The 16,326-nt window shown below is 44.4% G+C and overlaps 1 protein-coding gene across 4 annotated transcripts in view; it reads left to right on the plus strand.

Moving 5' to 3' along the window:
• Positions 1–16,326, plus strand: part of Tnfrsf19 (TNF receptor superfamily member 19) — a 98,436-nt gene that overhangs the window by 33,017 nt on the left and 49,093 nt on the right. The window lies entirely within an intron of this gene.

The following is a 16,326-nucleotide window of genomic DNA, read 5'->3' on the forward strand; positions in this document are numbered from 1 at the left end:
TTCAGAAGAGTGTGTTGGATCCCAGGGGATTGGAGTTACAGATGGTTGTGAGCTGCCATGTGGGTTCTGGGAATTGAACCTGGGTCCTCTGGAACTTCAGTCAGTGCTCTTAACCACTGAGCCATCTCTCCAGCCTAACTTTGTTATTCTATAATAGATACCTTGCAGCTGTGATGACAGATGATGTGGCCAAAATAGGTTGGCAAATGTTATCATGTGACTTTTGGGTACTAACTAATAGACTCTTTGTACTGCATATCCTAAGTAAGGACTCTGATTGTTCCCATCTTAGGGGTGGACAACATTCACTCAGAAGTTGATTGGTTTGTCATTATGGCTAGTCCACCCCACGCCAGGGTCAGGGGTAGTGCAGCTCCCTGGAGTGAAGACCTTTTTCATTCGGATGGTGCTCCCGTGGATTACTGTCTAGTAGGTCTGTGAGTCTGTCCCCCACTTTGGGACCCACTAACCACCGGGGCTGTTGAACATTTGAAATGTGTTTTCCCAGTAGCTAGTGCTACTGAGAAAACAGACATTTAGTTTTATCTCATCTGAACATTCTTAAGTTAAGTGAAGCCCTTTGAGAGTCTGGCTTATGAATTGCAGAGTACAGCTGAGGACTGCTAAGATGTCTTCCAGAAGTTCTGACGGAGGACCACATTCTAAAGCGGGTCTCCAACGCACGTACACCTGCACGCACGCACGCACGCACACACGCACGTACACCTGCTGACACCAGAGGCCGAGCTGCCTTGCCAGCTACCTGCCTCCCATCTTTCCTCTCCACAAATGTCCTTGTCCTTGACCCCACCTCACAGATGAGAACCCCCAGCTTGCAGCCTCTAACCCCATCCTTTCCCCACACCAGATGATGTTGCTGGTGCCTTGCTGAGCAGTCTCATTTCATTAGTCCTATTTGGTTCCCACGCTCCTCTCCTCAAAGCCCTAGGTCTCTCTGCTGCTTCTGGTTGCCTTCAGTATTGTAGCTTACTAAAGTCCCCAGAACCATATTTTAGGAAAGAATATGTGACAGATAACTGAGCCATTTGGAGTCTGTTTGGGGAACTTAAGCTTGCCGAGTTGTATTCTCTCTCTCTCTCTCTCTCTCTCTCTCTCTCTCTCACACACACACACACACACACACACACACACACACACACACACACACACCCCTTATAGATTTCTCTTTTGAAAGTTTCTAACGTTGTTGAAAATGTTTTTTCCATGTCAGAGTCAAAACTCCCAAGACTGTTCACACGGCCCCTCGGGTGGTACCTGCCAGGCACATGGGACTGTAAGTGTGATTGAGTGCCACTTGTTTTCATCATCTTTTAGACTCTTGGAGATACAGGGGAGAGGGCAATTTTTGTTTGCCCAAAGTAACCACATTGGAGTTTTTAATTCCTACTGCCTAGAATTCGCCAGCACTGGCCTCTCCTCCCCCCAGAGAATGAGTGCCAACAATGTGCTTTTAACATGATCGCCTCACAGCAGGAAATCAGGAAACTAGTTTTTGCATGAACCACTTGAAGCAGGCTTCAAGCCTCTGGCATGGTTTTCAAAGTAAGCTTTTCTAACCAATTATTGGGATGACTTTCGTTAATGTAAAAAAAAGGAACTCTTGTAAACAACCCACTTTCCCCACAGGGCGAGTGTCCAGGTTTGGGCTTTAAAAAGATGTCTAATTTTTGAAAATGGTTCTCATCTCTGTGAATAAAGTCACCAAAAATTAATATAATTTTCAACGATATATTTCAAAAAGCCTCGTTTCTGTCTTTTAAGTTGCTCAGTGTTTTCTTTAGCCATTCTGGGGAGCCGGCAAGTCACCTCCTGTAATTTTTCTCTAAAACCCCCAAGTATAGATTTTTGGAGCTCTTTGGTGGTGGTTTACTGAAGGAAATTAAAAAGCCATGTAAACCAAATTTGACACTTCCATTTTTCATGCCCTTGATCCCCGCCCCCTCCCCGCGCTCGAATAACTTTTTTTCCCCATTTAAATTTGGAATTTAACATTTAAACTTTTAAAGTTCAGAGAACCAAAGCAAATAAATAGCTTACTGGCTGTGCAGATAAATGGTGCTGTTAGGCCTAGAGAGGCCCTGGGGAGCCATTTCTGGACACAGAGGGTCTAGGAGGCCCCCTGCGGTCTGGGAACCTTCCTCGGTAGGTGGTACCAGCCTGTGTTTTGTTAAGTGTTGGCTTTGCAAAGGCAGAAAAGAGAGAAGGGATTTAGGGACTGTCAACTTTGAGTCATCTTGCTACTGGATAGCCACCAAGTGTGGCTTGAGAATCTTGGGCAGAGAGAGCTGCCAGCTGGGGTGGAAGCAGCTGGGCTGGATCCAGGCTCATCCCACCCGGCACCCTGCCTTGCTTTCTTCACACACCCACATCATCTAAGGAGACTCCTGGCTGAGAAGGGAACCATGGCTGCAGCCCTTGTAGACTTTTCTTTTGAGGCTTGATTTTAACAGGGGATCCTCAGGAAATATTGCTTTGAACAGCATTTGCTCATCCATTGGTTTATTCAGCATGCAATCCCATTTACCTCCCTGCCCTGCTATGGTGGGTGCAAGGATTGAGGAGAGCCCATATTAAGGATGGCTTCCTATACAGTTTTAGAGGGAAAATAAGAACCCCAAAAATGATCCCTTTCCTGACTGCATTGCTATTTTGTCTATGTATATATTTTCTCACTTGAAAAGTTTATTGATAAAACAGTTTGCTTGGGTATTGAAGGAAATGCCAGGTACTTCCTTCAAGCTTTTACGACACCACATCGTTATTTAAAAAATAAAGATGGTAGGGTATTTTAAAACCAAAAAATTAATTTTGACCCTTGGTATTTATGGTAGAACCTCCTCTAAAAAAGAAGAGAAATGCAGTTCTAAGTCCAGGCAGGTGATGCTCACCCTCCTCCCCTTCTTCCCTCCACTGACCCTCCATCCTCTTTTCTACCCTCCCACCCTGGGCAGTGTCAAAGAGGGAGCAGAACTGGACCGCAGAGTGCTAAACCAGATTTCACGTAGGGCTACCCCAGTAAAGGAGGGCCTCAGACAGTGACTGAAGTTACCTGTGAGAGCAGCATAGGAGAGGGGTTTGCACTCACTGTAGAGTGGTGGTGGGGGGGGGGGGCACGGCAGGGGTCAAGGGATGGGAAAGGAGAAAAAATGATCGTGGGGGTTTTGGTTAAACTGACCAAGCAGGATTTTTACTAAGACCATCCAGAATGAACAGGAGCCACCCCAGGAACGGTGCAGGGTGAGGGGCCTGATCAGATGTGGTAGAGAAGTTTGGATGAAACAGATTTGATAGATTCCTGAGCTCTTGTAGACAAGGCCCATCAAGGGCACTCCTCAGAGGAGCTCTTGTAGACAAGGCCCATCAAGGGCACTCCTCAGAGGAGCCTGTGCCTAGCATTTGACCTCGAAGAATCTTGTGGAAAAGCTAAACCCAAACACAGCTTATACTTTTACTTATCTGCCTGCTGCAGAATGGAACTAGAGAAACTATTCCCTTTTGTTAAGCAATATAGGGAATAAGATTTGAAGTTGTTTTCATTTGATGTACAATGAGGTGATCTGATCAGTGTACAGGCAGCTGGCCAAATGTGAATTCCTTCTGTGCCCAGTATGTGGGTGCCGTGTGAGTGGACAGCACCAGCCAGGCACATCCCACGGCATCCACACAGTGGATGCTCCTCGTCACTTATGGAGCACTCCCCTAGATGTGCCAAATGTGAAGCAGCAAAGAGCTGTGGAGTGGTGTACCCAGCCTGTGCACAGGAGCAGGTATTTTGGAGAGGTCATCCCCAAACCCATTGCCAGTGTTCCCTTGTGTGGCAGGGATGGAATTTTAGGGACTGAGATAGAAGAAGGCATATTGTGTAAGTTTTTTAAAATGTTGTATTTAGTGGGTTTCAATATACAAAGGAAAAGACATGGTCCCAAGCTAAGGAGGGGCACAGGTGTGCAAAGACATGGGTCATGGACCTGTCAGGAGTGTGATGGTTGGAAGCTGTGTGGATTGTGATGGTTGGAGGCTGTGTGGATTGGGATGGTGGGGGGCTGTGTGGATTGGGATGGTTGGAGGCTGTGTGGATTGTGATGGTGGAGGGCTGTGTGGATTGGGATGGTGGGGGGCTGTGTGGATTGGGATGGTTGGAGGCTGTGTGGATTGTGATGGTTGGAGGCTGTGTAGATTGTGATGGAGGGAGGCTGTGGGAATTGTGATGGTTGGAGGCTGTGTGGAGTGTGATGATGGGGGCTGTGTGGATTGTGATGGTGGGGGGCTGTGTGGATTGGGATGGTGGGAGGCTATGTGGATTGGGATGGTGGGAGGCTGTGTGGTGCTGTTCACCTCGTTTCCACTTGGTCGATCTTTCTTGACCTTTGTGGGGAAGATTTCAAGGCATTTTAAGCAACTGGTTTCACTGAATGAAATAAAAACATCAAAGCAGACGTGTATATTAGGGGTAATTTAATGTTTATGTGCTGTTTACAGATAGCATGGATTATGACTAATTACAGTGCACTGTGTTTATGGTGTTTTGGACGTGTGACTGCTCAGAGATGTTGCCACAGCAGACCTGATTTCATTCCTTGGAAACAGGTTCTCTGAATTTCCAGTTAATTCAAAGTTTCTACTTAATTCAATGTGTAGAATTATACACTGAGCTAACACCATTAGTTTATTAATTTGCCATGAACTACGGCTATTTTTAACAATAATATTAGGCAAGTTTTCTAAGATTATTTTTTGAAAATAATAAGTCTTAGAGAAAATATATTTAAATAAAATTCTCCCCAATAAGTTGATAGAGTTTCCAGTAGACTATATGATATATATTTCATGAATGTTATTTTATGAATGTTATTTTATTATTTATATTGGCTGTGGGCTTTCTTCCCTTTCTTCCTTTCTCTTTTTTTTCTTTCTTTCTCTCTCTTTTTTTTCGGGACAGGATTTCTTCTTGTATTCCTGGCTGCCTGTAACTCGCTATGTAAGCCAGGCTGGCCTCCAACTCACATAGATGCTCTGGCCTCTGCCTCCAGAGTGCTGGAATTTAGGGTGTGCGTCACAAGAGCTGGCATGGATGTAGGTTTTCATTCCCTTAAACACAACCCAGTGAAAATGACTCTTGCTGTCACCTGAATCTGTAAGTTCAAACACAGTAAGTTGGTATCCAGTAAGGAGATCTAAGTGTGAGGAACCGGAGCCTGGTTGCTTCTTTTTGTACAATTAAACTTAGTGTAGAATGGAATATGTATATACATATGCATGTGCATATATACATATATGTACATGCATATTCAAGAAATGCTCATTCTATTAAATAATCGGTATAAATGACACGGGAAACTGTATGGCATGAACACATTGGTCAAAATGGTGCTTATGTGGTACAAACTCTCGGTAGTCAGAATGAAAAAAGCATAGAAGATCTCCCTATGTTAGAATACCCATTCTTTTTAAAAATGAGCCCCTCAAAGCTCTTATTGATTTTCAGTCACCGTTTTGTCTTCTGAGATAGAGTCTTACTACAGAGGCCTGTCCATCCTCCTTCCTTAACCTCTTGAGTGCTGGGATTACAGGCACACGCTCCTCTGGCCACTCTCTTGCTGATCTTTTTGTCCAGTTGGATGATTTGCCTGGTTCTTCATGGTGGGAGGGGGTGGGGTGTGGAGGAAATGACCCCAGCAGGAGCCAGGAGTGACAGTGGGCTGCCTGGCAGGGTCCTGAGGCCAGCACAGCCGCCAGCATAGACAGCACTGAGGTACAGTGCTGAGGTGACTCAGCAGCTGAAGTCCACTGGCACTGAACGATGGTTGAGATTTTTTTTTTCAATGTAGAAAACTTGTAATGCATTTTAGGATATTTTTTTCCCTATAAGATAGGTCAGGTGGAAAGTAGTATGCTTCAGGTAAACTAGAAAAAGTTGGGTTTAGACAGCCTAACTGTGTTTCTCAATGGAGCACTATTGTCCTTCCCCACTTTTTTCAGTCCTGGGGATTGAGCCCAGAGTCGTCACATGCTAGACGAGCTCTTTACAAGACAGAATCTCACTATACTGCCCAGGCTGGCCTGCACTCACAACCTCCCTGCCTCCACCATCCAAAATATGTTATTAAACTTTAATCAGGAAAGTTGGTTTATTGGTTTGTAGCAAATCCAAAATAATAATAGCCATCGGTATAATTTGTTTAATGAGTGCCCACTGTGCTTGATTTAGGTTTTATATGTTTTCCCATTTATTCTTCAAAACAACCCCGTCGGGCAGATAGCACTCTTCCCATCTCACTGATGACGAGACTGAGGCTCAAAGTGCCCTGAATGGTGTAGCCAACAAGCGGCAGAACTGGCACACCGATCCATGCAGTTTGGGAGCCAATGTAGGAAAACACATCCTTTTTGCTTCTTATTTCAAATCCTGGCAAGAAAGAGTGAGCCCCATTTCTCTCCAGTTACCACACATTTTCTTCTTCCTCTCCTTCCCCCTCTGTCTGCCTCTCTCCCCTCTCTCCTCCCCGTTCTGCTGTGTTCTAACTTGTACATGGGTCTCTGGCAGTCCTGGCTGCAAGGATCAAAGCCTGACTTTGAAACACTGCTCTGGCTGGAGCCTTTGACTAGAAGCTTCTCATGTGAACAATGTGGCACCCGCCCCCCGAGTGTCACGTGTACAGTGCTTTGATCCCTAGAGACGGTGTGGGGGAGGCCCCTCTGTACTCAGAGAGAAAGACTTTGTAAGCTCCTGGTGCTCTCAGCAACAGAAGTGCTCAGCAAAAATATGAGTCTGTCCACAGCATAGCCACAAGCCCCATACAAAGCACCGGAGCCTGAACAATGGCCTCCTGCAAAGACCCCTCACAGTCCAAAGAAATTCCTTCTGAATGCCTATCTTTGTGATTGTTCTGATTTCAAGGGGGATAGATGCTTTTGCAAGCACTGAACTATAAATGGTAGAATTATTAAAAAAAAAAAAAAAAAGAGTTCAGAGCATCACAGATTACAACTGGCCAGGAGACAGCCTCTGTTAACATTAAAGAAATTCTAATTTATGAGTTAGTTCTCCAAATCATGCATGAGGTTTTTGCCTTGTTTTGTGCCGTCTGTGTTTGCTTCAGGACCTCATGTAGGTGAAGCACTCCATATGAAGAGAGCAGTTGACATCCTTAGCCACCCCAACAATGCAAATCAAGACTACTTTGAGATTTCATCTTACCCCAGTTAGAATGTGTCGATGAACAACAATAAAATAACAACCAATGCTGGGTGTTGCTGGGTGGGGGAAGGGAACGCTTATTCACTGCTATTGGGTATGCAAACTTGTACAGCTGTTATGGAAATCAGTGTGAAGGGTCCTCAAAAAGCTAAAAATAAATCTACCACGTGATCTAGCCACACTACTTTCAGGCATACACCCAAAGGATGCTTCATCCTACTACAGAGACAGACACTTGCTCACCCATGTTCACTGCTGCTGTATTCAGAATAGCCAGAAACTGGAAACAGCCTAAATTCCCATCACCTGATGAATGGATAATGAAAATGTGGTACACTTATGCAATGAAATATTATTCCACTTTTAAGAAAAATGAGATTTGTAGGTAAATGAGTGGAGCTAGAAGTGGCCATCCTGAGTGAGGTAGCCCACATCCAGAAAGACAAATGTCTCACATTCTCTTTCATATACAGACATTAGCTTTGCATTTTCAGATATGTGTATTTCATTTGGAATACCGGTAGAGGTTAGGAAACTTGAAGAGGACGTAGGGGAGAGGAGCTTTCAAGGGAGGAAGATACAATGCAATGATATAAAGGGGAAAAAATATAAAGGGGATTAAATGGGGTGGGGGATGGGAGGGTAGGGTAAAGGAGGGAACATGGGGAGGGAAAACTAACACTAAAGGCCTTTTGAAAAAGTCATGGAAACTTATTATTGAAGAAGCTTTCAAAAATATATGCATCATATACACATATACATACATGAGTTTAAATGGAGTTACCCCATAACGGGGACAGTGGATAACCCTATGTTAGAAAATACAAATCCTAGTGCAAGGATTTTTGGAGTTGTTGGCCAGTTGGTTCCCATAGACCTCTAAACATTACCATTGCTCATAATTATCCTCCAGAGCTTGACCATAAGACCCTGTTGTTGAAGACAACACATACTTGAATCAAGAACATTTGGTGCTGACTGGGAGGATTCAGCCCTATGGCTGGCTTTCGTATCACCAGAAGGTGCAATGCATTATATCAGAGGAGAGAAGTAATCATCCTAGCCTGTGAGATAGAATAAAGAAATGCCTACTGATGCAAGAGCAGCACCAAAATTATGGAGGTGACCAAGCACTCTTGGATTGGATTTAAGCCTGTGCCATGAGGTAGAACCAATGCCTGGCCCCATTAGCAGGGCTATAAACCTGAAGTTAGGTAGGTTACAGGCCCTAGGGGGAGAATCGACTACTACTGTTCTGCTAAATGGACATAGTATTGAGTCAACTCCTAGTAACAGCTCTATGCCCACAAACCAGTGCATCTTTGAACTCTCATCAGAGAAGTTTCTTCATGCTGTAGATGGAAGTTAATACAGAGACCCACAACCAGTCAACATCCAGAGAATAAGAGGTTGGGGGTGCTCAGCCATAAATGAGCCCTCTATAACTTCTCCTCCCTCCCCTCAAGGCTCAGAGATCGTCTTGGAAGAGGAGGTAGAAAGATTGTAAGAGCTCAGGGGTGATAGATGACTACAGGGAAACAGAGTGAGTTCAAGGGCAGCCTGAGTGCTTAGTGAGATACTTCCTGAAGACAAACAAACACCAACTAACCATGGGATTGGAGATGTAGCTCAGAGATAAGCGTTTGCTCAGCTTATAGAGGTCCTGGGTTCAGTCTCCAACCCTGGGAAGAGAGACGCCGATGGACTTTCTACCTTTTCCCTCTCTAAATATCTCTGGAGTGTGTGCAGGATGTGTACATTGGAAGGGTGTTGTGGTTCACACTATAATCCCTGTGGGAAGCTGAGGCAGAGAACTGACTGGCATTAGAAGCCAGTTTGGGCAACAGAGTGAAACTCTTGTCTAAAAACCCAAACAAAAATGCATTTCAAAGAGGCATAAAAACCGAGAGGACAAAGGTTCTGGGGGGTGTCACTTATCCCAAAGGGGAAGGTGTTAATTAGTGAATGCTGGGTTGATTTTGCCCATCCTTTATGACTGACTAGCTTCTAGCACAGGCAGTCTGACCTTAGTGTTGGTTCGGGTTTAATTTTTTGGCCAGTAAGTGATTTTATACAAAAATGAGGATGAAACTTTATGGACAAACGGAGATTTTTTTTTTCACAGGCTGGACCTATATTCCAGCATTCAGGGCCACAATTGAGAAACGAAGCTCTAAGGGATTTTGCCTTATCCCTGCTCTGGGGTACCCTGCCTGTGTCTGTGGCCTTGCTTAAGCGCTCTCTGCAAAAGTGATCGTCTCAGATCTTAAGCTGGTTCTGTGTTTAATGTCACTAACACTGATGGCCAGTGTTCTCGGTTTGCAGTCTCTACCCTGTGGCATAGCTTTTGGCACAGTGGCCAGGTGAGCCGTCATGGCAGAAGGCAAACACTTCTCTGAAGTGCCTTCCCCTCAGGCATTGTCGGCAGGAAGATGTTTCCCTCCCTGGGAGTGAGTGTGGCTTTATACTTTATAAAATTCTCACGGAGTAAGAACCCAGGAGTGCTAGGACTGTCCTCTTCATAATCAGGATTTTATTGGTTGTATTGAGAATCTGTGCAAAGACACTTCCATTTGGACACAATTCTTAACAGATGTGCTGAAAGTCTAAAAGTCATGAATCGTGATTCTTTTTTAACAGATACTCTAGTGATTTTCTGGCTTCAAAGTTAGAGGCAAATTTTCCTTAAGGGGTTACCAAGGACTAGTGTGTTTCCAATAGCTGACAGGCTGGACATGAATCCACCAACTTCTAGTTTTTAACCACATAAACCATGTCCCCTGATTCTCAACCTTTCACAGCACATTAACAAAAGAATCAGGAAAACTGGACTTTGAGAACCAAGGATGTTACAGAGTGTGCATGCGTATGTGGCCAGGCAACGGGTGCCTCTGGGAAGCAGTTCTGCTGTGAGAAGCAAAGTGGCAAGCGGGTGGGTGATGTTCTCTGTGGAGTCGCAGGTCTAGCTCTGTGCCATACTTACTGTGGTGGCTATTCTTGGTTGTCAACTTGACATCTGGAATTAACTAAAACCCCAGCAGCTGGACACACCTGCAAGGGATTTTTTTTCCCTTAATTAAATCATTTGAAGTGGGAAGACCCACTTTTAATCCAGATCTTTTGAGGTGGGAAGCTCCACCTTTAATCTGGGCCACATCATCTTCTGGCAGCCTATAGAAAGGACTTGGAAGAAGGATGTTTTCATTCACCTGCTTGCTCTGCTCTTGCTGGCAAGTCCATCCCTTCACTGGCATTAGAACCGACTTCTTTAGAATTCTGATGTATACTGAAGACCAGCTGAAACATCCAGCTTCATAGACTGAACAACCAACTAACTACTGGATTCTTGGACCTTCTTTTGTAGACAGCCAGTGTTGGACTAGCTGGACCACAGCCTGTAAGCCACTCTAATCCCATATATATATATATCAATATATATATATATACACACATATATACATATATATCTATATATATATATATATATATAGATATCCTATAAATTCTATTCCTCTACAGAACCCTGACTAATACAGATTTGGGTACCAGAAGTGATTCTAGAGCAATAGAAGTATACAGATGAATTTTTTAAGTATCTGGAATAAGCGTCCAATTTGCCAACACCTATAGTTACTGAAGCCTCTCCAGTTACTGAAGCCTCTCATAAGCTCACAGAGTATTGAAAGCCCATGGTGTGTGAACTATTTTATAAACTTAAGGAGACAAATGTATTTGATTATCCTAATTCACTAATGGTGAGAGGCAATGGATTTGGTGACTCTGCATATAAAACTTTTAACAATGTGTGGGAAAAAATGGTGATGCTGGTTGGTTGCTCCTAGTATTTCTGGATAAATTGGCAAAGGAAAAGAATGAACTCAGTGATAAAATTAACCAACTTCAAGCATCTCAATACAGTGAAGGATGACAATGAATTCAGTGATTAAGTTGACCAACTTCAAGCATCTCAGAATACAGCGAAGGATGACAGTAAACTCAGGGATAAAGCTGACCAGCTCCAGATGCACATTAGCAGTCTAAAGTGTGTTTAGACTGGGAGGGAATCTTCCCTCCAGCAGCCACAGAGCTCAAGTTGCAGAAAATCAAACTGAAGCCCTCATTATGAGGTTGGCTGAATTACAGAGAAAATTCAAGTCTCAGCCTTGGAGGATGTCAGGGGTTGAAGTAAGGGCATTAACTGGTAAAGAACAGGACCCTGTGATGTGGGATGGAGATGAGTGGGAGGATCCTACCGAGACTCAGATTATCAAGGGTTTATCTCGCCTGAGGAAGTAGTCTCTCCACCCTTAGCAGAAGATGTGCTCCCACCCCAACATCCTGAAATATTCCCTTTTCCACTTTGGACTGAGGAGATTAATCCTTCATTGTCTGCTAAACCAACAGTGACTTTCCTCAAAGGAAATACCTAGCAAAACAATACTGATGCCCCTCAGGGCCCACCAATAGTCACCTCCAGACATATAGCCAGACTGAAGTCTAAACCGGCTTCTAGAGAGGAGATAAAAAGTGTGCTCCATGAGGAGGTGTGCTAAAGATCTTAATGAGAAGTCTGGAGAATGTATGTGGGAATGGATTTTAAGGGTGTGAGATAATGGGTAGAAGGAACATAAAACTGGATCAGGCTGAATTTATTGATATGGGCCCACTAAGTCGATATTCTAGGTTTAATATGGAAACTCATACAGTTAAAAAAAAGGTGTCAAAAGTCTGTTTGAATGGTTGGCTGAAGCATTTATCAAAAGATGGCCTACTGTTGGAGATGCCTGATATCGCTTGGCTTAGTGCTGATGAGGGATTTAAGGCTCAGGGAAACTGTGATGCTAGAGTGGGCACACTGTAAAATCTAATCCTCCGCAATGGGAAGGCCCAGAAGACACGCCCTTCACTGATCCTATAAGACCCAAAATGGTGAGAGGGGCACCAGCACATCTGAAGAGCTTTATCATCACCCTTTTTCTCATGGCAGACCTTAGGGTTGGAGAGGCTGTTGCTCAGCTGGATGAATTAAATGCAATGGATTTAAGTGGGCCCCAAATATCAGGGGCCAGGTGGCAGCACAGACGCGCCCAAGGCAAGTGGATTGTAGTTATTGTGATGGGCAGCACAGACAAAGCAATGTCTATAATGGCCTGAGCCGTGATGGGCAAAGTGACTTTTATGGGAACATGACTTGTGTGGACCTTTGGTATTGACTAATCAATCATGGTGCTTCCAGCCATGAAATACATGAGAAGCCTACTGCTTTTCTGTTTGATCTGTGTAAGTGGAAAAGTTCTCAAATCAATGGAAGAAAGGCCACATTGGATCATGGGAAAAGGGAATCTCAACCTGTAACCAGTTTCCAGATTTGAGTCAGTTTGAAGACCCAGAACTCCTTGATTGAAGAGACAGCCAGGTTCTCCTGAGGAAGGACCTTAATAAAATACCTAAGAGTTTTACTGTTAGCTTTTCTCTAGCCTTCCCCAGATGGACCTATAGCCTTTTATAAGGATAACTGTACACTTAGGGCAAGGAAACAATCAGACTTTCTGGAATTAAAGGCATGTGCCACCGTGCCAAAGATTAGTGGAGTTTTGGCTGAAATCTGGCTCACAGTAGGTGCAGTGGTCCTCAAACTCATCCAGTTATTTCCCCAGCCCAGAAGGAATAATTGGGAAAGATATACTTAGAAACTGGCAGGATTCTCACATTGGTTCCCTGACCTGTGGAGTGAGGGCTATTATGGTTGGAAAGGTTAAAGACTTGGGAGTTGCCTCTGCCTTAGAAACTAGTGAATCAAAAACAGCATCACATCTCTGGAAGAATCACAGAAATTAGTGCCACCATCAAGGACTTGAAAGACACAGGGGTGGGGTTCCCACCACATCTCCCTTTAACGCTCCTGTCTGGCCAGTGTAGAGGACAGATGGATCATGGAGAGTGACAGCTGACGACTGAAAACTCAATCCAGTAGTGACTCCAATTGCAGCTGCTGGACCAGATGTGGCGTCCTTACTTGAGCAGATTAGCACATCTCCTGGCACATGGTGTGCAGCTACTGAGGCCTTTTTCTCAGTAACTGTCCTCAAGGACCACCAGAAGCAATTTGCTTCCAGTTGGCAAGGCCAGCAATATACCTTTACAGTTTTCCCTCAAGTATACCTTAACTCTCCAGTCCAGTTAAAAGGGATCTTGATCTGCAGAGATCTACAACCAAGCACCAGGCCAAGCTCCGAGAGTCCAGTCGAAGAGAGGGAAGAGGGATTATGTGAGCAAGGGAGGTCAAGATCATGATGGGGAAATCTACAGAGACAACTGAACCAAGCTCAAAGGAACTCATGAACTTTAGACCGACAGCTTGGAACCTGCATGGGGACAGACTAGACCCTCTACATATGGGAGACCGACAGCTTGGAACCTGCATGGGGACAGACTAGACCCTCTGCATATGGGAGACAGTTGTGTAGCTGGGTCTGTCTGAGGGGCCCCTGGCAGTGTGGTCAGGATTTATCCCTGGTTCACTGATTAATGGGCCATAGTCAATGGATTGGCTGGATCATCAGTGACTTGAAAAAAACATGATTGGAAAATTGGTGAGAAAGACATCTGAGGCAGAAGTATGTGAATAGATCTCTCCAAATGGGCAAAGGATGTAAAGATACTTGTGTCCCATGTAAATGCTCATCAAAAGGTGACTTCAGCAGAGGAGGAGTTCAGTAATCGAGCAGATAAGTTGACCTGTTCTGTGGACAGTCAGCCTCTTTCCCCAGCCATTCCTGTCATTGCCCAATGGGCTCATGAACAAAGTGGCCATGGTGGCAGAGATGGGAGTTAGGCATGGGCTCAACAACATGGACTTCTACCACCAAAGCTGACCTGGCTACAGCTGCTGCCGAGTGCCAGATCTGCCAACAGCAGAGACCAACACTGAACCCCAGATATGGCACCATTCCTTGGAGTGATCAACCAGCAACCTGGTGGCAGGTTGACTACATTGGACCACTTCTTCAGTGGAAAGAACAACTCTGTCCTTACTGGAGTAGATACTTATTCCCATTATAGATTTGCCTTTCCTACATGTAATGCTTCTGCCAAAATTACCATCTGTGGACCTAGAGAATGCCTTCTCCACTGTCATGGTATTCCACACAGTATTGCTTCTGACCAGGGAACTCACTTCACTGCCAGAGAAGTCCAACAGTAGGCACACAATGATGGAATCCACTGATCTCACCATGTTCCCCACGACCCTGAAGCCTCTGGCCTGATAGAGAGATGGAATGGCCTCTTGAAGGCACAGTTCCGATGTCAATTAGGTGGCAGGAGCCTGGAGGGCTGGGGCAGGATCCTCCAGAAGGTGGTATATGCTTTGAATCAAGGTCTAACATAGGATGCAGTTTCTCCCATAGCCAGAATCCATGGGTCCAGGAATCAAGTGGAAAAGGGAATAGTTCCACTCACTATCGCCTCAGTGACCCACTAGGAAAGTTATAACTTCCTGTTTCCACAACCTTAAGTTTTGCTGGCCTAGAAGTTTTGGTTCTAGAGGGGGTAGTGCTCCTGCTGGAGCCACAACAAACATTTCACTGAACGGGAAGCTCAGACTTCCCATGGTCACTTTGGGCTTCTGATGCCCTTAAACCTACAGGCTAAGAAAGGAATAACAGTGTTAGGAAGGGTGATTGATCCAGATTACCAAGGGTAAATTGGATTGATTCTCTACAATGGAGGTAAGAAAGATTGTCTGGCATGGAGAAGATCATTTAGGGCATCTCTTGGTGTTACCATGTCCTGTGATGTTAATGGGAAACTACAACAACCAATCCATCCAGGCAGGATGACAAAGGGCACAGACCCCTCAGAAATGAAGGTTTGGGTCACTCCTCCAGGAAAAGAGCCTAGATCTGCTGAGGTACTTGCTGATGGTGGAGGAAATGGGTAGTAGGAAAAAGTAGTTACAAATACCAGCTAAGGCCACATAACCACTTGCAGAAATAATGATTATAGTTGATATGAATGTTTCTGTCATATTTTATTAAGAATGTGTTTATACAGATATTTGTATTTTCTTTCCTTGTTATCTTTATCATATAATACAACATCAATTAAGAGACCATCAGTGGTTATCATATTTAAGTTTTGAAATATCAAAAGAATGTCCCTCAAGGTACATTGCCACCTATTCTAAAGTTTATTATGTGTTTGTGGCTTATGAGGGACAGTTACATCATATTAGGTATAATTATGACCTGATTAAATATATAATGAGTTTGCGATTGTACGTGGGATAGTTCTATCATGTTAGATGTAATTATGACCTGGTTATTGTTTTCATTTGGAAATTATTCAGGTCATAAGGAGATAAGATTGTGTGTCAAGTTGACAAGGGGTGGACTTGTGATGGCTATTCTTGGTTGATAACTTGACTACATCTGGAATTAGCAAAAAACCAAGAGGCTGGGCACAACCGTCAAGGATTTTTTCTTATTAGATCATTTGAAGTGGGAAGACCCACTTCTAAACCAGGTCTTTGGAGATGGGAAGACCCACCTTTAATATGGGCCATACCGTCTGCTGGCAGCCTATGTAAGAACATGGAAGAAGGAAGTTTTGCCCTGTGCCTGCTTGCTCTCACTGGCAAGTCCATTCCTTTGCTGGCATTAGAGCCTACTTCTTCAGGATTCTGATGTATGCTGAAGACCAGCTGAGACCTCAGCCTCATGTATTGAACAACTGGTCTTGAACACACAGCTGCACCCTGGGTTTTATACTGCATTACAGTCATGTTCTGTGATTGCCCTAGCTTGTTTTGCTCTTGAACCTGTGGAAGTAGTCCTCTGGGTGCCAGAGTCGTTTATTTCATTCATCCTGTAAAGTCAACGCAGTGTCCCGATATGCATCACACCTGAGTCTTGAGGCCTTTGGGTGTTTTGTTTCCTTTGCAGTACAAAGGATTGAACCCAGGGCATCCTGTATGCTAGGCAGTCCCTCTACCTCTGAGCTACAGTCCAGGCTCTAGCTTGTGACCCTTAGTACCACTTGAACTCTCTTTGAACAGATCGTTAACAACCCTTCCGGTCACAGAAAATGTTCAGCTGGTCAGCGTT

Source organism: Peromyscus californicus, unplaced genomic scaffold (genome assembly GCF_007827085.1).
Source record: "Peromyscus californicus insignis strain IS unplaced genomic scaffold, ASM782708v3 Scaffold_12__1_contigs__length_115047231, whole genome shotgun sequence".
NCBI lineage: Eukaryota > Metazoa > Chordata > Mammalia > Rodentia > Cricetidae > Peromyscus > Peromyscus californicus.